At 33.5% G+C, this 23927-nt stretch overlaps 5 non-coding genes across 5 annotated transcripts; all 5 read left to right on the forward strand.

Moving 5' to 3' along the window:
* The first annotated feature begins 7072 nt into the window (after positions 1 to 7072).
* Positions 7073 to 7144, forward strand: TRNAP-CGG (transfer RNA proline (anticodon CGG)). The gene has a single exon. It is a non-coding gene; the product is annotated as a tRNA-Pro (tRNA).
* Positions 7145 to 7550: 406 nt separating this feature from the next.
* TRNAP-CGG (transfer RNA proline (anticodon CGG)) lies at positions 7551 to 7622 on the forward strand. The gene has a single exon. It is a non-coding gene; the product is annotated as a tRNA-Pro (tRNA).
* Positions 7623 to 8026: 404 nt separating this feature from the next.
* TRNAP-UGG (transfer RNA proline (anticodon UGG)) lies at positions 8027 to 8098 on the forward strand. The gene has a single exon. It is a non-coding gene; the product is annotated as a tRNA-Pro (tRNA).
* Positions 8099 to 8503: 405 nt separating this feature from the next.
* TRNAP-UGG (transfer RNA proline (anticodon UGG)) lies at positions 8504 to 8575 on the forward strand. The gene has a single exon. It is a non-coding gene; the product is annotated as a tRNA-Pro (tRNA).
* Positions 8576 to 8662: 87 nt separating this feature from the next.
* Positions 8663 to 8734, forward strand: TRNAP-CGG (transfer RNA proline (anticodon CGG)). Its single transcript has one exon. It is a non-coding gene; the product is annotated as a tRNA-Pro (tRNA).
* The last annotated feature ends 15193 nt before the right edge of the window (positions 8735 to 23927 follow it).

A 23927-nucleotide genomic window follows, 5' to 3' on the forward strand; every position in this document is an offset into this window, starting at 1 on the left:
ATAACGAAGCATTTTGGAATAGAAATCAAAATAACCTCCTGGTGTTGGATGATTTAGCTTCAGAATGTGGTAATAGTAAAGAAATACCTGATATGTTTATTAAGGGCAGTCACCACTATAATACCAGCATAATTTTAATTACACAGAGCTTATTTAGTAAAAATAAAGAGTTCAGATTGATTAGCCTAAATTGCGTTTATATTTTAATATTCAAATGTCCCAGGGATTCATCGCCAATACAATTTTTAAGTAGGCAAGTTTTTCCTAGAAAAAGTCAGTTTCTAGTGAAGGCATACGCCATTGCTACTGAAAAGCCGCACTCGTACATTTTGATTGACTGTCATCAAGCCACGGATGAATGTCTACGAGTTAGAACAAATGTCCTCCCTCCAGATGGAAATATGTACGTATTTATCGACGAATAAGAAAGAGTGACGGTGCATTTTTAATCTATTTAATACAATGATGCTGCCGGTCTCACTTCGTAAGAAATACCCTACCTAACTTTGCTTAAACGAAGCAATAAAATTCAAAGAAAACACATTCTAAAAAACAGTACCAAAGATCAATTAAAGACGCTTTGTAATATTTGTTTTAACATTACACACGGCGGGATACCTTTGACCTCCAAACTAAAAAATCATTTAAAACGTCACAGGAGAGTTATAAGGCCATTAAGTCATGGTCTTTGCCATTAAGTAAGAAGCGTCAGTTGATGATTAATCAATCAGGCGGAGCCTTTTGGCCAATGTTACTGGCTAGTATTATCCCTAGTGCTATCTCAGCTATAAAAAGTTTAACATGAAGAAAATGGTTTTGGTGCCTGCCAAAACCATTTTGGATCCGGTGGATAAAGAATTATCTGAGCTAGATCAAGAAATGCATAACATTCTTCGAAAGTCCGGGTCTACAGAAACTAAACTTAGAGAATACTTGGAAACCCTGCAAAAATATTTAAATATGAAGAAACTAGTACAACCCATTACCGTAAAAACTGTATCGGCACCTCCTACAACTTATCCAGCGCTACCTTCTGCCCCGGTGGTTTCTAGTTCTACCGCTACTTTACCCATTACTCCGAGCCTAACAGGAATACACGCAACTACCCCCATTATGCCTACCGCTTCTGCACAGGGTTCCACCATTTTTCAAGCACCACCTAGCGGGTCCACCTTGACATGGCAGCCATTTACGGCTACGGCTGTAAAGGCTAAGTCTCCAGCACCCAAAAGAAAAAAACTCTACGTAAAAACAGCGTGGCTCAATCATTAGATGAATTTAAAAAATTTCAAGAACTATATTCGCCTCTTCATTCTAAACGTAAAACCAGAAAAGATAAACTGTTGTACCCACTACACTATGGAAAGAAAAATTTAAATAAACGTTTTTTATTGATTGCAATATTTATTTTGATGTTTCAACAAATGATTACATAAAAACAATAGAACCAAAGCTTCATTATACATTAAATCATTTGGTTTATATAAATCTTGAATAATAACGTTTAGATTATAACCGTAACAGGCATTAACTAGATAAAAAGTACAATGTAAACCGCATGTTAAAGATAATGGATATTGAACAGGTACAGGGTTTATAAACCATTCTTTAGCGTAGACATAAAGATCATTAAGATTATAATAAGAGGGATCATTTCCATAAGAATCAAAAAAGTTCCCTACATTATTATTTACATATATAGCTAACCAATGAAGTCCTGGACTCGATGAAGGTTCGGTATTTAGACAAAAGCAATATTTAGCTTGCTTTGGCGGTAATGGTTTTTGATTGAAAGCAAATACACCGAGGAAAAAAGGTCTTGTTACAGGTTCACACTTTAAAATTTCGATTATTTCCACCGTATTCATTATCCCGATGGGTTATAAATCACGGTACGATCTTTAGAAATAATAATTTCAGATTCGAACTCGGCGTACACTATTACAGTTACGTTATGGACTAGCGGAGATTTGAACTTCATAGATATTCTTAGGCTTCCCTGTTTGTTTCTTGACAAATTTTCAGCGCCCGCTTGTTCTTCCGGTGTAAGATCGAACGCGTACAGAGCGTTACCCTCTTTAAATTCTTCGAAGGTAATACAGTTTCCTTTATTACTTTTGAACAAATCCAAGGCCTATAGTTTGAGAGGTACTCTCTGGAATACTCGTTAACGGCATAGTGGGGTGTAAACGGAGGATTGGGATATGTTTGATTTCCAATTGTTAGTGCCAAGTAGCTTAAATTACAATGATTGAATTCAAAGCTATTCAAATCTAGGGCTCCATTAAAGGCTGTTGTTCTAACTAAGCCGATAACTACGAGTGATGGTTGTCTTTCCATAAAGACATTTTCTCGTATAATGTCAGTGGAACCGCTACTGATGGAAAAGTATTTTAACACTGTTCTGTTAATTGGATAAATTACATTGTGCTTTTCGTGTACCATCGCCTGAGCTAACATAATCACATTATTTATTTTAATCTTTTTTATAAATAATGTAACATCGTCAATTTTAATTTTAAATTTAGGATTAAGTGCTGCTGTAGATATAATTGCAAATTCATTAACTGACTTTATGAAGCGAAACCGTACATCAATATTATTAATGAGAAATCGACTCATTCGACATACATCCAAATGTAAATCACCCAACATATCAATGCGCTTCGATAGGGCAGCCCGATCTCTTCGTTTCAGCATTCCATTCTTGTCGTTGTTTGACGCGGGTAAAAACATTTTACTAGCGTCCACAGGGTCATCTTTGTAATACATTTTTGAAGAAAGATAGGACTTTTTGGCACTTGTACCATAGTTTAAATTTGTTTCAAAAAATGCCAAATATGGGTAGGCATTCGTTGTGTATTAACTTGCGTATCTCCAAAAAATACGTCAACTTGACTAAATAAAGATGCGTGTAATAAATTTATAGGACCAACGTCCTTGTCTTGGGTAGTTAAAGAAGATCCATCCTCCTTAACTAGTTTGACTCGAACTTGCAATAAGGTTTTAGACAAATCCATAAAGACGTCATTAGATCCCGGGATAAAAAATTCAATTGGTCCATCATCAGAAAGCGAAGCCAAAGCTTTATACATAGCATAATCACTATTTTCTATGTTGTAATTTGTTGGTGGCTGCGCGAACAAATCGAGTTCAGACATCATTCCTTCAACCATTGTTATTTTTAATCGAGAAAATCGGTTTTCGTTCTTTTTCTCTTTTTTGATCGCTTTTTAGGCTTCAGCTTTCTGCGAAGTCCTTGGCCCGTTTGTTGTTGAGCCAAGTGTTGGCTAGCCTTTTGTAGTAAATTTGATCCTGCTTCGCTCAAATTTGATTTCAATGATTCTCTTAGGATTTTTTCTGCTACGAGGTCCCCTGCTATTCTCGACCCCGTTCTGAGAGCTTCCCTACCTAACACTTTACCTGCTGGTCGAAATATCGGTGTAATATATCTAATTAAACTTTTGAAGATGCTTCCGAGTCCGTTTCCTCTTTGAAATACAGGCCCCCGGAAGTGATTAAGACCATTTCCGGTTTGGCTTAAGTAGTAGTTCAGATATATGTTACTTCGTGACATGCTTGAGAATGAAATGAAGTTTTATGACGGACTTGTTTAATTTAAACATAGTATTTTCTCCGAAATCTGTCCTCATATCAATTTCGATCATTTCAAATGATGGACATCTTAAAGGGTAATAATCAATGTTTTGAAACCTATGTACAGCTAAGCTAGAAGATTTATCATTTATTATTAATATAACCCTCAGAAGAGGGGCATAAACGTCACCAACCACTTGTGGTAGAATTAAATTTGTATAAATATACAAACTAGCCGTACCCTTGTCTATATCGGCTACACTTTTTCCAGTTTCATCCATAAGGGGTCTATCCATTTGGTCCATATGAAACCCTAATAGTCTACCTAGACCAGACTGATTTTTGTTAAAACACAAATAATGGTTATTTTCACATTTTACGTTTACTTTTCCGTCGAAATTAAGCTTAATTACAGAATTACTACTGTGTTCTCGAGGAATTGCGTGGCGCATTGCTTCAATAACATTTTCAATGTGGTTATACTGGCCGCGTTGAATTTGCAGAGTAATTTCCCTTGGATTCGTTGGGCCTTTTCTTTTTCTTATATGTAAAAAATTATTGGAACTATTTAGTTCTAAAGGATCGTCTTTCTTTCTTTTAATCAGTTCTTCGGGAAAAGTGTATCTCTCTTTGATCCAATCCATGAAGGGTAAGCCCAAGATTTTACCCATTTCTTCCGGTATTTGAACTTCATATCCATTTTTAGCTCTCAGAGCGCAAAAAGCCTCATTGTCATCACTGTAGGTGATAAACATATAAACCGACCGTCGTATTTCGGGGGGTATGGTATTATTAATAGATTTAATTAAACTCTTATAAACATCGTATTCGTCTCCACGCAAGTTTCCCGCGACAAGTTGTATCTTATACTGGTCCCAGCTGTTTTCAGTATAGTCATGTACTCCAGCATTGAAATATAAATACTCGCCGGATACATTATCCCAGGCCTGGGGTAAAAATGCTTCGGCAAGCCCCACATGCCAATTACCAACTAAGTTTAAAGGAGCTGGTAACTGAACTTTAAAATGAGATTGCGTGTTATCCGGAAAGACATTCATAGAAGCCGAACTTACTAGTGTAACATAAAATGAATCGTTCGACATGGTTAACTAGATTAAAATGAACATTTATTTATTTGCCAATAGACATATATCAGTAGACCACATTTTGAAGTTCGCATTCGTAAAAGGCACCTCTTATTTCTTCGTCGTTGTAATCTTTAACTACGTAACAAACTGGATTTCTGTAAAGAACTTTTGATACGGTAAATATTTCCCTCGTCCAATAGCCTTTATAACCCTTTTCGAAAAGAGCTTTACTCTTTGACAGTCTGACAAAATCACCAATCTTTAACTTTGGGGTTTAGCAGGTTTTTGATGGCCATACAAACGCTGCCATACTAAATGTTCATTTTCGATATTAACATCTTTCGGAGCGAAACCAATACTTGAATGCGTACTAGAGTTATAGGCCTTCATGATTTTTGGCAAACTACCAATATAATTATATTTTTTGGTTCTTGTAAATAGTTTGAATATTTTATCCTTTAAAGTTCTGTTAAATCTTTCAATAACACCGCACTTTATCCTTCCAACACTAGTATAGAGTTGAATACCCTCTTTCTTCAAATATTCTTTAAACAATTTTGATAGAAATTCACTGCCTTGGTCAACATTAATACGCAAAGGCTTTCTCTCTTTGATAGCTTTCTGAAATGCGCTTAAAACTTCTCTACTAGTTTTATTCTTTAAAGGAAAACTCCAGGCATATTTTGAAAATACGTCTATTATAGTCAAAATGTATTGAAACCCTTTGTTATGCTTTTTGATACGTCGTAGATCAATTAGATCGCATTGAAATACTTCATCAGCTGTTGTAGCATAAGTTTGATTTCGAGGGAAGTTTATTCTCCTTGGTTTATGAATAGTGTATGTGGGTTGAGACTGAAGCCAAGTCTCAATTTTTTTCTTTGAAATACTTTTTACTCCTTGTTTCAATTTATTTGCGCTTCCGTAACTAAGAGGGTTTTCAGAATCGTAATATACTCGGCTTAATTTTGATTCCATTGTTATTGCTAAGCTTAAATTCTATTACCCTATTCCTTTATTTAGAATTGATTTCACTATAACAATACAATTGTATTCATACGCTATAAGTTATCACCATAAGTCTATGATACTCTCTATAAGTATGGGTCTATAGAATATATGCCAAAAGCATTAATCACTACGTAGATAGTAAGAATTTAACAATATAATTTTTCCTGGAATTGAATAGTACGAAACTAGCGCCGCGCGCGGAGTTAAAATGGGGGAAGGAACTCGCGGCACGCGCCGGGAACCCCGCGGGGGTGAGGGGGGAAGGAACTCGCGCGCGGGGAACTCGCGAAGATTCACCGCGGCGGCGGCGTGCTCCAGTTCCCACGCTCCAGTTCCCATGACCCAGTTCCCATGACCCAATTCCCACGCACCTACTTTATACCTCTACCGTGGTACGAAATGTAGCCCTATACTACTTACTTGGTCCGTTGGTCTAGGGGTATGATATTCGCTTTGGGTGCGAGTGGTCCCAGGTTCAAATTCCGGACGGACCCGAGTTTTGCAGACGTAATTTAGTGACTATTTATATGCAACTAGTTTAATTGTAGGCGTAGAGATGAGCATGTTTCAGTGTCATACTAGGTCCTTTGGTCTAGGAGTATGATACTCGATTCGGGTGTGAGTGGTCCGGGTTCAAATCCCGGACGGACCCGAATTTTGTAGAAGTAATTTAGTGACTATTTAAATGCAACTAGTTAAATTGTAGGCCTACGAGTTGAACATGTTTCAGTGTAATAAATGGTCCGTTAATCTAAGGGTATGATACTCGCTTTGGAAGTGAGTGGTCCCAGGTTCAAATTCCGGACGGACCCGAGTTTTGCAGAAGTAATTTAGTGACTATTTATATGCAACTAGTTAAATTGTAGGCCTACGAATTGAGCATCTTTCAGTGTCATACTTGGTCCGTTGGTCTAGGGGTATGATACTCGCTTTGGGTGCGAGTGATTCCGGTTTCAAATCCCGGACGGACCCGAGTTTTTGCAGAAGTAATTGATTATTTAAACACAAATAGTAACAATGTAGGCCTATGAGTTTAGCATGTTTCAGTGTCAAACTTGTCCCGTTGGTCTAGGGGTATGATACTCGCTTCGGGTGTGAGTGGCCCCGGGTTCAAATTCCGGACGGACCGTGTTTTTGCAGAAGTAACATAGTGACTATTTAAATGCAACTGTTGACGGTGTAGTCCTAAGAGTTCAGGTATGTTTCAGTGTCACACAAGTCCGTTGGTCTAGGTTTATGATACTCGCTTTGGGTGCGAGTGGTCCCGGGTTCAAATCCCGGACGGACCCGAGTTTTGCAGAAGTAATTTAGTGACTATTTATATGCAACTAGTTATAATGTAGGCGTAGAGTTGAGCATGTTTCAGTGTCATACTAGGTCCGTTGGTCTAGGGGTATGATATTCGCTTCGGGTGGGAGTGGTCCCGGGTTCAAATCCCGGACGGACCCGAATTTTGTAGAAGTAATTTAGTTACTATTTATATGCAACTAGTTAAATTGTAGGCGTAGGGTTGAGCATGTTTCAGTGTCGTACTAGGTCCGTTGGTCTAAGAGTATGATACTCTCTTCGGGTGTGAGTGGTCCCGGGTTCAAATCCCGGACGGACCCGTGTTTTTGCAGAAGTAAAATAGTGACTATTTAAATGCAACCATTGACGGTGTAGTCCTAAGAGTTTAGCATGTTTCAGTGTCATACAGGTCCGTTGGTCAAGGGGTATGATACTCGCTTTGGGTGCAAGTGGTCCCAGGTTCAAATTCCGGACGGACCCGAGTTTTGCAGAAGTAATTTAGTGACTATTTATATGCAACTAGTTAAAATGTAGGCGTAGAGTTGAGCATGTTTCAGTGTCATACTAGGTCCGTTGGTCTAGGGGTATGATATTCGCTTCGGGTGGGAGTGGTCCCGGGTTCAAATCCCGGACGGACCCGTGTTTTTGCAGAAGTAACATAGTGACTATTTAAATGCAACTGTTGACGGTGTAGTCCTAAGAGTTCAGGTATGTTTCAGTGCTATACAAGTCCGTTGTTCTAGGGGTTTGATACTCGCTTTGGTTGCGAGTGGTCCCGGGTTCAAATCCCGGACGGACCCGAGTTTTGTAGAAGTAATTTAGTGACTATTTATATGCAACTAGTTAAAATGTAGGCGTAGAGTTGAGCATGTTTCAGTGTCGTACTAGGTCCGTTGGTCTAGGAGTATGATACTCTCTTCGGGTGTGAGTGGTCCCGGGTTCAAATCCCGGACGGGCTCGAGTTTTTGCAGAAAAAATTGACTATTTAAACACAATTAGTAAAATTGTAGGCCTATGAGTTTAGCATGTTTCAGTGTCATACAGGTCCGTTGGTCTAGGGGTATGATACTCGCTTTGGGTGTGAGTGGTCCCGGGTTCAAATCCCGGACGGACCCGAGGTTTGCAGAAGTAATTTAGTGACTATTTATATGCAACTAGTTAAATTGTAGGCGTAGAGATGAGCATGTCTCAGTGTCATACTAGGTCCTTTGGTCTAGGAGTATGATACTCGCTTCGGGTGTGAGTGGTCCCGGGTTTAAATCCCAGACGGACCCGAGTTTTTGCAGAAGTAATTGACTATTTAAACACAAATAGTAAAATTGTAGGCCTATGAGTTTAGCATGTTTCAGTGTCAAACTTGTCCCGTTGGTCTAGGGGTATGATACTCGCTTCGGGTGTGAGTGGCCCCGGTTTCAAATCCCGGACGGACCCGTGTTTTTGCAGAAGTAACATAGTGACTATTTAAATGCAACTGTTGACGGTGTAGTCCTAAGAGTTAAGGTATGTTTCAGTGTCACACAAGTCCGTTGGTCTAGGGGTATGATACTCGCTTTGGGTGCGAGTGGTCCCGGGTTCAAATCCCGGACGGACCCGAGTTTTGCAGAAGTAATTTAGTGACTATTTATATGCATCTAGTTAAATTGTAGGCGTAGAGATGAGCATGTTTCAGTGTCATACTAGGTCCGTTGGTCTAGGGGTATGATATTCGCTTCGGGTGGGAGTGGTCCCGGGTTCAAATCCCGGACGGACCCGAGTTTTGTAGAAGTAATTTAGTCACTATTTATATGCAACTAGTTAAAATGTAGGCGTAGAGTTGAGCATGTTTCAGTGTCGTACTAGGTCCGTTGGTCTAGGAGTATGATACTCGCTTCGGGTGTGAGTGGTCCCGGGTTTACATCCCAGACGGCCCCGAGTTTTTGAAGAAGTAATTGACTATTTAAACACAAATAGTAAAATTGTAGGCCTATGAGTTGAGCATGTTTCAGTGTCAAACTTGGTCCGTTGGTCTAGGGGTATGGTACTCGCTTCGGGTGTGAGTGGTCCCGGGTTTAAATCCCAGACGGCCCTGAGTTTTTGTAGAAGTAAGAGACCTAAAAATAAAATAAACAAGCTGGCCATATATATACGCCCGTTAAGGAGCAGATTGAAAATGAAGCAAGCGCCATCTAGTAAATAACTTTGGAATTTTGTTGGGAAATATCTTTGGAATTTTGTTGGGAAATATCTTTGGAATTTTCTTCGGAAATATGTTAAGAATTTTCTTGGGAAATATCTTTGGAATTTTCTTGGGAATAACTTTGAAATTTTCTTGGGAAATATAGGGAAGATTATGTGGTAATTTGATTTAGCCCTCTAGAAACAAGGATAGTTCTCGCATGCAGAACCATATCCCAATGCAGGGAGTGCAGTTAATTATAACGTGGGCACTTCTCGCATGCAGTGCGAACCTGCTTATAAAGTCAGACATTTGATCGACTTAAAACTAACCGAAAACGGCAGAAAGTTTTAACCTTGTGCAAATGTATGGGGTACTAAGTGGGTTTTGGAGGCTTCAATGACCAAGCAGTAGATACATATGTTGTTGTTAAGTTTAATAATGTATTTTCACTGAAAGTTTTTTGAGTACCAGAAACGCGTTTAACCTAATTTTATCTACAATATTTTTAAAAAAAATATTTATTTGGGACTCTAATTACGCTCGAAATAAAGATAAAACATGTCACCAAAGATTTAATTAGGTTAGTTTTACTTTTTAAAAGCGAAAGTTTCGACTGCCAGCTTATACTCCCTGTAAATAACGATTTTAATTACGCGTATTTTACATTTAATTTAATTTATCCTTTGCATAAACACCTCACGGATTATTAAAGGCAAAGAACAAAAATAGGTAAATAAGGTAAACCATTTCAGCACTTGCTGAGCCTTAGCTACGGGACAAGCCTTCGTGAAAGGTTTTTAATTTTTTAGCCATCAAGTCAATGTCTATGCAGGAAAACTTTAGATAAACAATGTGGGTAAAAATATTTTGAGATAATTATATGTAAAGCATAATTGCAAATATATCTGGCCCTTTGAAATTCATCTCTACAATTCTTAACGTATTTCATTGGAAAATAAACCCCAGACCTTCTTTGGAAATTTATCTCAAGATTTCCTTAAGAATTTCGTTGGAAAATATTCCATAAACGTTCTTTGGAAATTTATCTCAATAATTCCCATCGAATTTCTTTGGGAAATTAACCCTAGACTTTCTTTGGAAATTTATCTCAAGAATTCCTTAAGAATTTCGTTGAAAAATATTCCATAGACGTTCTTTGGAAATTGATCTCAAGAATTCTTTAGGAAATTCCAAGGAAGTCTTTGGAAATCGTTTCATTAGAAAATGATCCCAAGGGCTCCGTAGGCTTCCAAAGAAATTCCTTTGGAAATCTTAAGAAGATTTTTTTAAGGGTTTGGAAATTTACCTCTAGAATTCCTAAAGAATTTCTTTGGAAAATATTCGTAATACCTTCTTTGGAAATTAATTTCTAGAATTCCTAAAGAATTTCTTTGGAAAATATTCGTTATACCTTCTTTGGAAATTAATTTCTAGAATTTCTAAAGAATTTCTTTTGAAAATATTCGTTATACCTTCTTTGGAAATTAATTTCTAGAATTCCTAAAGAGTTTCTTTGGAAAATAAACCTTATACATTCTTTAGAAATTTACCTCTAGGATTCCTGAAGAATTTCTTTGGAAAATATTCGTTGTCCTTCTTTGGAAATTAATCTCTAGAATTCCTAAAGAGTTTCTTTGGAAAATAAACCTTATACATTCTTTGGAAATTTACCTCTAGAATTCCTAAAGAATTTCTTCGGAAAATATTCGTTATACCTTCTTTGGAAATTAATCTCTAGAATTTCTAAAGAGTTTCCTTGGAAAATAAACCTTATACCTTCTTTGGAAATTTATCTCTAGAATTCCTAAAGAATTTCTTTGGAAAATAATCTCAAGACATTCTTTGGATATTTGTCTCAAGACTTCTTTAGGAAATTCCAAAGAAAGTCTTTGGGAATTGTTCCTTTAGAAAATGATCCCAAGGACTCCATAGGGTTCCAAAGAATGGCCTTTGGAATTCTTAAGATCATTTTTGTAAGGGTTTCACATTCGATAAATTTACAAGTGGGGACCTTCACAGTCATTTCAACAGACAAGTGGGGTCTTTTAAACACACGTTTTCAAATTTCATGTATATTATAATTTTATAGTTAAAATATTCATTATCAGAATGAAATTTAAGTAATCAGTCCTATTTCTAGCTTAACACTTAAGTTTTGAGCTATTTTCAGGTTTACAAGTAGGGACCTAAACCGTCTTCCAACCTTATATCTGGGGACATTTGTGTATAAATTATTAGATTTTGAATAAGTGTCGAAGCCTATATTGTTTCATCAGGTATTTGAATTTCATTTTTTCACACTCATTAAATTTACAAGTGGGGTCTTTTAAACACACATTTTCAAATTCCATGTATATTATAATTTTATAGTTAAAATATTCATTATCAGAATGAAATTTAAGTAATCAGTCCTATTTCTAGCTTAACACTTAAGTTTTGAGCTATTTTCAGGTTTACAAGTGGGGACCTAAACCGTCTTCCAACCTTATATCTGGGGACATTTGTGTATAAATTATTAGATTTTGAATTAGTGTCAAAGCCTATATGGTTCCATCAATTATTTCAATTTCATTCTTCACACTCGATAAATTTACAAGTGGGGACCTTCACAGTCATTTCAACAGACAAGTGGGGTCTTTTAAACACACATTATCAAATTCCATGTATATTATAATTTTATAGTTAAAATATTCATTATCAGAATGAAATTTAAGTAATCAGTCCAATTTCTAGCTTAACACTTAAGTTTTGAGCTATTTTCAGGTTTACAAGTGGGGACCTAAACCGTCTTCCAACCTTATATCTGGGGACATTTGTGTATAAATTATTAGATTTTGAATCAGTGTCGAAGCCAATATTGTTTCATCAGGTATTTCAATTTCATTTTTCACACTCGATAAATTTACAAGTGGGGACCTTCACAGTCATTTCAACAGACAAGTGGGGTCTTTTAAACACACATTATCAAATTCCATGTATATTATAATTTTATAGTTAAAATATTCATTATCAGAATGAAATTTAAGTAATCAGTCCTATTTCTAGCTTAACACTTAAGTTTTGAGCTATTTTCAGGTTTACAAGTGGGGACCTAAACCGTCTTCCAACCTTATATCTGGGGACATTTGTGTATAAATTATTAGATTTTGAATTAGTGTCAAAGCCTATATGGTTCCATCAATTATTTCAATTTCATTTTTCACACTCGATAAATTTACAAGTGGGGACCTTCACAGTCATTTCAACAGACAAGTGGGGTCTTTTAAACACACATTTTCAAATTTCATGTATACTAAAATTTTATAGTTAAAATATTGATTATCAGAATGAAATTTAAGTAATCAGTCCTATTTCTAGCTTAACACTTAAGTTTTGAGCTATTTTCAGGTTTACAAGTAGGGATCTAAACCGTCTTTCAACCTTATATCTGGGGACATTTGTGTATAAATTATTAGATTTTGAATCAGTGTCGAAGCCTATATTGTTTCATCAGGTATTTGAATTTCATTATTTCACACTCGTTAAATTTACAAGTGGGGTCTTTTAAACACACATTATCAAATTCCATGTATATTATAATTTTATAGTTAAAATATTCATTATCAGAATGAAATTTAAGTAATCAGTCCTATTTCTAGCTTAACACTTAAGTTTTGAGCTATTTTCAGGTTTACAAGTAGGGACCTAAACCGTCTTCCAACCTTATATCTGGGGACATTTGTGTATAAATTATTAGATTTTGAATAAGTGTCGAAGCCTATATTGTTTCATCAGGTATTTGAATTTCATTTTTTCACACTCATTAAATTTACAAGTGGGGTCTTTTAAACACACATTTTCAAATTCCATGTATATTATAATTTTATAGTTAAAATATTCATTATCAGAATGAAATTTAAGTAATCAGTCCTATTTCTAGCTTAACACTTAAGTTTTGAGCTATTTTCAGGTTTACAAGTGGGGACCTAAACCGTCTTCCAACCTTATATCTGGGGACATTTGTGTATAAATTATTAGATTTTGAATTAGTGTCAAAGCCTATATGGTTCCATCAATTATTTCAATTTCATTTTTCACACTCGATAAATTTACAAGTGGGGACCTTCACAGTCATTTCAACAGACAAGTGGGGTCTTTTAAACACACATTTTCAAATTTCATGTATACTAAAATTTTATAGTTAAAATATTAATTATCAGAATGAAATTTAAGTAATCAGTCCTATTTCTAGCTTAACACTTAAGTTTTGAGCTATTTTCAGGTTTACAAGTAGGGATCTAAACCGTCTTTCAACCTTATATCTGGGGACATTTGTGTATAAATTATTAGATTTTGAATCAGTGTCGAAGCCTATATTGTTTCATCAGGTATTTGAATTTCATTATTTCACACTCGTTAAATTTACAAGTGGGGTCTTTTAAACAAACATTATCAAATTCCATGTATATTATAATTTTATAGTTAAAATATTCATTATCAGAATGAAATTTAAGTAATCAGTCCTATTTCTAGCTTAACACTTAAGTTTTGAGCTATTTTCAGGTTTACAAGTAGGGACCTAAACCGTCTTCCAACCTTATATCTGGGGACATTTGTGTATAAATTATTAGATTTTGAATAAGTGTCGAAGCCTATATTGTTTCATCAGGTATTTGAATTTCATTTTTTCACACTCATTAAATTTACAAGTGGGGTCTTTTAAACACACATTTTCAAATTCCATGTATATTATAATTTTATAGTTAAAATATTCATTATCAGAATGAAATTTAAGTAATCAGTCCTATTTCTAGCTTAACACTTAAGTTTTGAGCTATTTTCAGGTTTACAAGTGGGGACATAAACCGTCTTCCAACCTTATATCTGGGGACATTTGTGTATAAATTATTAGATTTTGAATTAGTGTCAAAGCCTATATGGTTCCATCAATTATTTCAATTTTATTTTTCACACTCGATAAATTTACAAGTGGGGACCTTCACAGTCATTTCAACAGACAAGTGGGGTCTTTTAAACACACGTTTTCAAATTTCATGTATATTATAATTTTAGAGTTAAAATATTCATTATCAGAATGAAATTCAAGTAATCAGTCCTATTTCTAGCTTAACACTTAAGTTTTGAGCTATTTTCAGGTTTACAAGTGGGGACCTAAACCGTCTTCCAACCTTATATCTGGGGACATTTGTAAATAAATTATTAGATTTTGAATTAGTGTCAAAGCCTATATGGTTCCATCAATTATTTCAATTTCATTTTTCACACTCGATAAATTTACAAGTGGGGACCTTCACAGTCATTTCAACAGACAAGTGGGGTCTTTTAAACACACATTTTCAAATTTCATGTATACTAAAATTTTATAGTTAAAATATTGATTATCAGAATGAAATTTAAGTAATCAGTCCTATTTCTAGCTTAACACTTAAGTTTTGAGCTATTTTCAGGTTTACAAGTAGGGATCTAAACCGTCTTTCAACCTTATATCTGGGGACATTTGTGTATAAATTATTAGATTTTGAATCAGTGTCGAAGCCTATATTGTTTCATCAGGTATTTGAATTTCATTATTTCACACTCGTTAAATTTACAAGTGGGGTCTTTTAAACACACATTATCAAATTCCATGTATATTATAATTTTATAGTTAAAATATTCATTATCAGAATGAAATTTAAGTAATCAGTCCTATTTCTAGCTTAACACTTAAGTTTTGAGCTATTTTCAGGTTTACAAGTAGGAACCTAAACCGTCTTCCAACCTTATATCTGGGGACATTTGTGTATAAATTATTAGATTTTGAATAAGTGTCGAAGCCTATATTGTTTCATCAGGTATTTGAATTTCATTTTTTCACACTCATTAAATTTACAAGTGGGGTCTTTTAAACACACATTTTCAAATTCCATGTATATTATAATTTTATAGTTAAAATATTCATTATCAGAATGAAATTTAAGTAATCAGTCCTATTTCTAGCTTAACACTTAAGTTTTGAGCTATTTTCAGGTTTACAAGTGGGGACATAAACCGTCTTCCAACCTTATATCTGGGGACATTTGTGTATAAATTATTAGATTTTGAATTAGTGTCAAAGCCTATATGGTTCCATCAATTATTTCAATTTCATTTTTCACACTCGATAAATTTACAAGTGGGGACCTTCACATTCATTTCAACAAACAAGTGGGGCCTTTTAAACACACGTTTTCAAATTTCATGTATACTAAAATTTTATAGTTAAAATATTCATTATCAGAATGAAATTTAAGTAATCAGTCCTATTTCTAGCTTAACACTTAAGTTTTGAGCTATTTTCAGGTTTACAAATGGGGACCTAAACCGTCTTCCAACCTTATATCTGGGGACATTTGTGTATAAATTATTAGATTTTGAATTAGTGTCAAAGCCTATATGGTTCCATCAATTATTTCAATTTCATTTTTCACACTCGATAAATTTACAAGTGGGGACCTTCACAGTCATTTCAACAGACAAGTGGGGTCTTTTAAACACACATTATCAAATTACATGTATATTATAATTTTATAGTTAAAATATTCATTATCAGAATGAAATTTAAGTAATCAGTCCTATTTCTAGCTTAACACTTAAGTTTTGAGCTATTTTCAGGTTTACAAGTGGGGACCTAAACCGTCTTCCAACCTTATATCTGGGGACATTTGTGTATAAATTATTAGATTTTGAATCAGTGTCGAAGCCAATATTGTTTCATCAGGTATTTCAATTTCATTTTTCACACTCGATAAATTTACAAGTGGGGACCTTCACAGTCATTTCAACAGACAAGTGGGGTCTTTTAAACACACATTATCAAATTCCATGTATATTATAATTTTATAGTTAAAATATTCATTATCAGAATGAAATTTAAGTAATCAGTCCTATTTCTAGCTTAACACTTAAGTTTTGAGCTATTTTCAGGTTTACAAGTGGGGACCTAAACCGTCTTCCAACCTTATATCTGGGGACATTTGTGTATAAATTATTAGATTTTGAATTAGTGTCAAAGCCTATATGGTTCCATCAATTATTTCAATTTCATTTTTCACACTCGATAAATTTACAAGTGGGGACCTTCACAGTCATTTCAACAGACAAGTGGGGTCTTTTAAACACACATTTTCAAATTTCATGTATACTAAAATTTTATAGTTAAAATATTGATTATCAGAATGAAATTTAAGTAATCAGTCCTATTTCTAGCTTAACACTTAAGTTTTGAGCTATTTTCAGGTTTACAAGTAGGGATCTAAACCGTCTTTCAACCTTATATCTGGGGACATTTGTGTATAAATTATTAGATTTTGAATCAGTGTCGAAGCCTATATTGTTTCATCAGGTATTTGAATTTCATTATTTCACACTCGTTAAATTTACAAGTGGGGTCTTTTAAACACACATTATCAAATTCCATGTATATTATAATTTTATAGTTAAAATATTCATTATCAGAATGAAATTTAAGTAATCAGTCCTATTTCTAGCTTAACACTTAAGTTTTGAGCTATTTTCAGGTTTACAAGTAGGAACCTAAACCGTCTTCCAACCTTATATCTGGGGACATTTGTGTATAAATTATTAGATTTTGAATAAGTGTCGAAGCCTATATTGTTTCATCGGGTATTTGAATTTCATTTTTTCACACTCATTAAATTTACAAGTGGGGTCTTTTAAACACACATTTTCAAATTCCATGTATATTATAATTTTATAGTTAAAATATTCATTATCAGAATGAAATTTAAGTAATCAGTCCTATTTCTAGCTTAACACTTAAGTTTTGAGCTATTTTCAGGTTTACAAGTGGGGACATAAACCGTCTTCCAACCTTATATCTGGGGACATTTGTGTATAAATTATTAGATTTTGAATTAGTGTCAAAGCCTATATGGTTCCATCAATTATTTCAATTTTATTTTTCACACTCGATAAATTTACAAGTGGGGACCTTCACAGTCATTTCAACAGACAAGTGGGGTCTTTTAAACACACGTTTTCAAATTTCATGTATATTATAATTTTAGAGTTAAAATATTCATTATCAGAATGAAATTCAAGTAATCAGTCCTATTTCTAGCTTAACACTTAAGTTTTGAGCTATTTTCAGGTTTACAAGTGGGGAACTAAACCGTCTTCCAACCTTATATCTGGGGACATTTGTAAATAAATTATTAGATTTTGAATTAGTGTCAAAGCCTATATGGTTCCATCAATTATTTCAATTTCATTTTTCACACTCGATAAATTTACAAGTGGGGACCTTCACAGTCATTTCAACAGACAAGTGGGGTCTTTTAAACACACATTATCCAATTCCATGTATATTATAATTTTATAGTTAAAATATTCATTATCAGAATGAAATTTAAGTAATCAGTCCTATTTCTAGCTTAACACTTAAGTTTTGAGCTATTTTCAGGTTTACAAGTGGGGACCTAAACCGTCTTCCAACCTTATATCTGGGGACATTTGTGTATAAATTATTAGATTTTGAATCAGTGTCGAAGCCAATATTGTTTCATCAGGTATTTGAATTTCATTATTTCACAGTCGTTAAATTTACAAGTTTGGTCTTTTAAACACACATTATCACGTTCCATGTATATTATAATTTTATAGTTAAAATATTCATTATCAGAATGAAATTTAAGTAATCAGTCCTATTTCTAGCTTAACACTTAAGTTGTGAGCTATTTTCAGGTTTACAAGTGGGGACCTAAACCGTCTTCCAACCTTATATCTGGGGACATTTGTGTATAAATTATTAGATTTTGAATTAGTGTCAAAGCCTATATGGTTCCATCAATTATTTCAATTTCATTTTTCACACTCGATAAATTTACAAGTGGGGACCTTCACAGTCATTTCAACAGACAAGTGGGGCCTTTTAAACACACGTTTTCAAATTTCATGTATACTAAAATTTTATAGTTAAAATATTCATTATCAGAATGAAATTTAAGTAATCAGTCCTATTTCTAGCTTAACACTTAAGTTTTGAGCTATTTTCAGGTTTACAGGTGGGGACCTAAACCGTCTTCCAACCTTATATCTGGGGACATTTGTGTATAAATTATTAGATTTTGATTTAGTGTCAAAGCCTATATGGTTCCATCAATTATTTCAATTTCATTTTTCACACTCGATAAATTTACAAGTGGGGACCTTCACAGTCATTTCAACAGACAAGTGGGGTCTTTTAAACACACGTTTTCAAATTTCATGTATATTATAATTTTAGAGTTAAAATATTCATTATCAGAATGAAATTCAAGTAATCAGTCCTATTTCTAGCTTAACACTTAAGTTTTGAGCTATTTTCAGGTTTACAAGTGGGGACCTAAACCGTCTTCCAACCTTATATCTGGGGACATTTGTGTATAAATTATTAGATTTTGAATTAGTGTCAAAGCCTATATGGTTCCATCAATTATTTCAATTTCATTTTTCACACTCGATAAATTTACAAGTGGGGACCTTCACAGTCATTTCAACAGACAAGTGGGGCCTTTTAAACACACGTTTTCAAATTTCATGTATACTAAAATTTTATAGTTAAAATATTCATTATCAGAATGAAATTTAAGTAATCAGTCCTATTTCTAGCTTAACACTTAAGTTTTGAGCTATTTTCAGGTTTACAAGTGGGGACCTAAACCGTCTTCCAACCTTATATCTGGGGACATTTGTGTATAAATTATTAGATTTTGAATTAGTGTCAAAGCCTATATGGTTCCATCAATTATTTCAATTTCATTTTTCACACTCGATAAATTTACAAGTGGGGACCTTCACAGTCATTTCAACAGACAAGTGGGGTCTTTTAAACACACATTTTCAAATTTCATGTATACTAAAATTTTATAGTTAAAATATTGATTATCAGAATGAAATTTAAGTAATCAGTCCTATTTCTAGCTTAACACTTAAGTTTTGAGCTATTTTCAGGTTTACAAGTGGGGACCTAAACCGTCTTCCAACCTTATATCTGGGGACATTTGTGTATAAATTATTAGATTTTGAATCAGTGTCGAAGCCAATATTGTTTCATCAGGTATTTCAATTTCATTTTTCACACTCGATAAATTTACAAGTGGGGACCTTCACAGTCATTTCAACAGACAAGTGGGGTCTTTTAAACACACATTATCAAATTCCATGTATATTATAATTTTATAGTTAAAATATTCATTATCAGAATGAAATTTAAGTAATCAGTCCTATTTCTAGCTTAACACTTAAGTTTTGAGCTATTTTCAGGTTTACAAGTGGGGACCTAAACCGTCTTCCAACCTTATATCTGGGGAAATTTGTGTATAAATTATTAGATTTTGAATTAGTGTCAAAGCCTATATGGTTCCATCAATTATTTCAATTTCATTTTTCACACTCGATAAATTTACAAGTGGGGACCTTCACAGTCATTTCAACAGACAAGTGGGGTCTTTTAAACACACATTTTCAAATTTCATGTATACTAAAATTTTATAGTTAAAATATTGATTATCAGAATGAAATTTAAGTAATCAGTCCTATTTCTAGCTTAACACTTAAGTTTTGAGCTATTTTCAGGTTTACAAGTAGGGATCTAAACCGTCTTTCAACCTTATATCTGGGGACATTTGTGTATAAATTATTAGATTTTGAATCAGTGTCGAAGCCTATATTGTTTCATCAGGTATTTGAATTTCATTATTTCACACTCGTTAAATTTACAAGTGGGGTCTTTTAAACACACATTATCAAATTCCATGTATATTATAATTTTATAGTTAAAATATTCATTATCAGAATGAAATTTAAGTAATCAGTCCTATTTCTAGCTTAACACTTAAGTTTTGAGCTATTTTCAGGTTTACAAGTAGGAACCTAAACCGTCTTCCAACCTTATATCTGGGGACATTTGTGTATAAATTATTAGATTTTGAATAAGTGTCGAAGCCTATATTGTTTCATCGGGTATTTGAATTTCATTTTTTCACACTCATTAAATTTACAAGTGGGGTCTTTTAAACACACATTTTCAAATTCCATGTATATTATAATTTTATAGTTAAAATATTCATTATCAGAATGAAATTTAAGTAATCAGTCCTATTTCTAGCTTAACACTTAAGTTTTGAGCTATTTTCAGGTTTACAAGTGGGGACATAAACCGTCTTCCAACCTTATATCTGGGGACATTTGTGTATAAATTATTAGATTTTGAATTAGTGTCAAAGCCTATATGGTTCCATCAATTATTTCAATTTTATTTTTCACACTCGATAAATTTACAAGTGGGGACCTTCACAGTCATTTCAACAGACAAGTGGGGTCTTTTAAACACACGTTTTCAAATTTCATGTATATTATAATTTTAGAGTTAAAATATTCATTATCAGAATGAAATTCAAGTAATCAGTCCTATTTCTAGCTTAACACTTAAGTTTTGAGCTATTTTCAGGTTTACAAGTGGGGAACTAAACCGTCTTCCAACCTTATATCTGGGGACATTTGTAAATAAATTATTAGATTTTGAATTAGTGTCAAAGCCTATATGGTTCCATCAATTATTTCAATTTCATTTTTCACACTCGATAAATTTACAAGTGGGGACCTTCACAGTCATTTCAACAGACAAGTGGGGTCTTTTAAACACACATTATCCAATTCCATGTATATTATAATTTTATAGTTAAAATATTCATTATCAGAATGAAATTTAAGTAATCAGTCCTATTTCTAGCTTAACACTTAAGTTTTGAGCTATTTTCAGGTTTACAAGTGGGGACCTAAACCGTCTTCCAACCTTATATCTGGGGACATTTGTGTATAAATTATTAGATTTTGAATCAGTGTCGAAGCCAATATTGTTTCATCAGGTATTTGAATTTCATTATTTCACAGTCGTTAAATTTACAAGTTTGGTCTTTTAAACACACATTATCACGTTCCATGTATATTATAATTTTATAGTTAAAATATTCATTATCAGAATGAAATTTAAGTAATCAGTCCTATTTCTAGCTTAACACTTAAGTTGTGAGCTATTTTCAGGTTTACAAGTGGGGACCTAAACCGTCTTCCAACCTTATATCTGGGGACATTTGTGTATAAATTATTAGATTTTGAATTAGTGTCAAAGCCTATATGGTTCCATCAATTATTTCAATTTCATTTTTCACACTCGATAAATTTACAAGTGGGGACCTTCACAGTCATTTCAACAGACAAGTGGGGCCTTTTAAACACACGTTTTCAAATTTCATGTATACTAAAATTTTATAGTTAAAATATTCATTATCAGAATGAAATTTAAGTAATCAGTCCTATTTCTAGCTTAACACTTAAGTTTTGAGCTATTTTCAGGTTTACAGGTGGGGACCTAAACCGTCTTCCAACCTTATATCTGGGGACATTTGTGTATAAATTATTAGATTTTGATTTAGTGTCAAAGCCTATATGGTTCCATCAATTATTTCAATTTCATTTTTCACACTCGATAAATTTACAAGTGGGGACCTTCACAGTCATTTCAACAGACAAGTGGGGTCTTTTAAACACACGTTTTCAAATTTCATGTATATTATAATTTTAGAGTTAAAATATTCATTATCAGAATGAAATTCAAGTAATCAGTCCTATTTCTAGCTTAACACTTAAGTTTTGAGCTATTTTCAGGTTTACAAGTGGGGACCTAAACCGTCTTCCAACCTTATATCTGGGGACATTTGTGTATAAATTATTAGATTTTGAATTAGTGTCAAAGCCTATATGGTTCCATCAATTATTTCAATTTCATTTTTCACACTCGATAAATTTACAAGTGGGGACCTTCACAGTCATTTCAACAGACAAGTGGGGCCTTTTAAACACACGTTTTCAAATTTCATGTATACTAAAATTTTATAGTTAAAATATTCATTATCAGAATGAAATTTAAGTAATCAGTCCTATTTCTAGCTTAACACTTAAGTTTTGAGCTATTTTCAGGTTTACAAGTGGGGACCTAAACCGTCTTCCAACCTTATATCTGGGGACATTTGTGTATAAATTATTAGATTTTGAATTAGTGTCAAAGCCTATATGGTTCCATCAATTATTTCAATTTCATTTTTCACACTCGATAAATTTACAAGTGGGGACCTTCACAGTCATTTCAACAGACAAGTGGGGTCTTTTAAACACACATTTTCAAATTTCATGTATACTAAAATTTTATAGTTAAAATATTGATTATCAGAATGAAATTTAAGTAATCAGTCCTATTTCTAGCTTAACACTTAAGTTTTGAGCTATTTTCAGGTTTACAAGTGGGGACCTAAACCGTCTTCCAACCTTATATCTGGGGACATTTGTGTATAAATTATTAGATTTTGAATCAGTGTCGAAGCCAATATTGTTTCATCAGGTATTTCAATTTCATTTTTCACACTCGATAAATTTACAAGTGGGGACCTTCACAGTCATTTCAACAGACAAGTGGGGTCTTTTAAACACACATTATCAAATTCCATGTATATTATAATTTTATAGTTAAAATATTCATTATCAGAATGAAATTTAAGTAATCAGTCCTATTTCTAGCTTAACACTTAAGTTTTGAGCTATTTTCAGGTTTACAAGTGGGGACCTAAACCGTCTTCCAACCTTATATCTGGGGAAATTTGTGTATAAATTATTAGATTTTGAATTAGTGTCAAAGCCTATATGGTTCCATCAATTATTTCAATTTCATTTTTCACACTCGATAAATTTACAAGTGGGGACCTTCACAGTCATTTCAACAGACAAGTGGGGTCTTTTAAACACACATTTTCAAATTTCATGTATACTAAAATTTTATAGTTAAAATATTGATTATCAGAATGAAATTTAAGTAATCAGTCCTATTTCTAGCTTAACACTTAAGTTTTGAGCTATTTTCAGGTTTACAAGTAGGGATCTAAACCGTCTTTCAACCTTATATCTGGGGACATTTGTGTATAAATTATTAGATTTTGAATCAGTGTCGAAGCCTATATTGTTTCATCAGGTATTTGAATTTCATTATTTCACACTCGTTAAATTTACAAGTGGGGTCTTTTAAACACACATTATCAAATTCCATGTATATTATAATTTTATAGTTAAAATATTCATTATCAGAATGAAATTTAAGTAATCAGTCCTATTTCTAGCTTAACACTTAAGTTTTGAGCTATTTTCAGGTTTACAAGTAGGAACCTAAACCGTCTTCCAACCTTATATCTGGGGACATTTGTGTATAAATTATTAGATTTTGAATAAGTGTCGAAGCCTATATTGTTTCATCGGGTATTTGAATTTCATTTTTTCACACTCATTAAATTTACAAGTGGGGTCTTTTAAACACACATTTTCAAATTCCATGTATATTATAATTTTATAGTTAAAATATTCATTATCAGAATGAACTTTAAGTAATCAGTCCTATTTCTAGCTTAACACTTAAGTTTTGAGCTATTTTCAGGTTTACAAGTGGGGACATAAACCGTCTTCCAACCTTATATCTGGGGACATTTGTGTATAAATTATTAGATTTTGAATTAGTGTCAAAGCCTATATGGTTCCATCAATTATTTCAATTTTATTTTTCACACTCGATAAATTTACAAGTGGGGACCTTCACAGTCATTTCAACAGACAAGTGGGGTCTTTTAAACACACGTTTTCAAATTTCATGTATATTATAATTTTAGAGTTAAAATATTCATTATCAGAATGAAATTCAAGTAATCAGTCCTATTTCTAGCTTAACA

This window comes from Phalangium opilio, unplaced genomic scaffold (assembly GCF_054372755.1).
Source record: "Phalangium opilio isolate 3A_F unplaced genomic scaffold, DU_Popi_V2 ptg000060l_1, whole genome shotgun sequence".
Classification (NCBI taxonomy): domain Eukaryota; kingdom Metazoa; phylum Arthropoda; class Arachnida; order Opiliones; family Phalangiidae; genus Phalangium; species Phalangium opilio.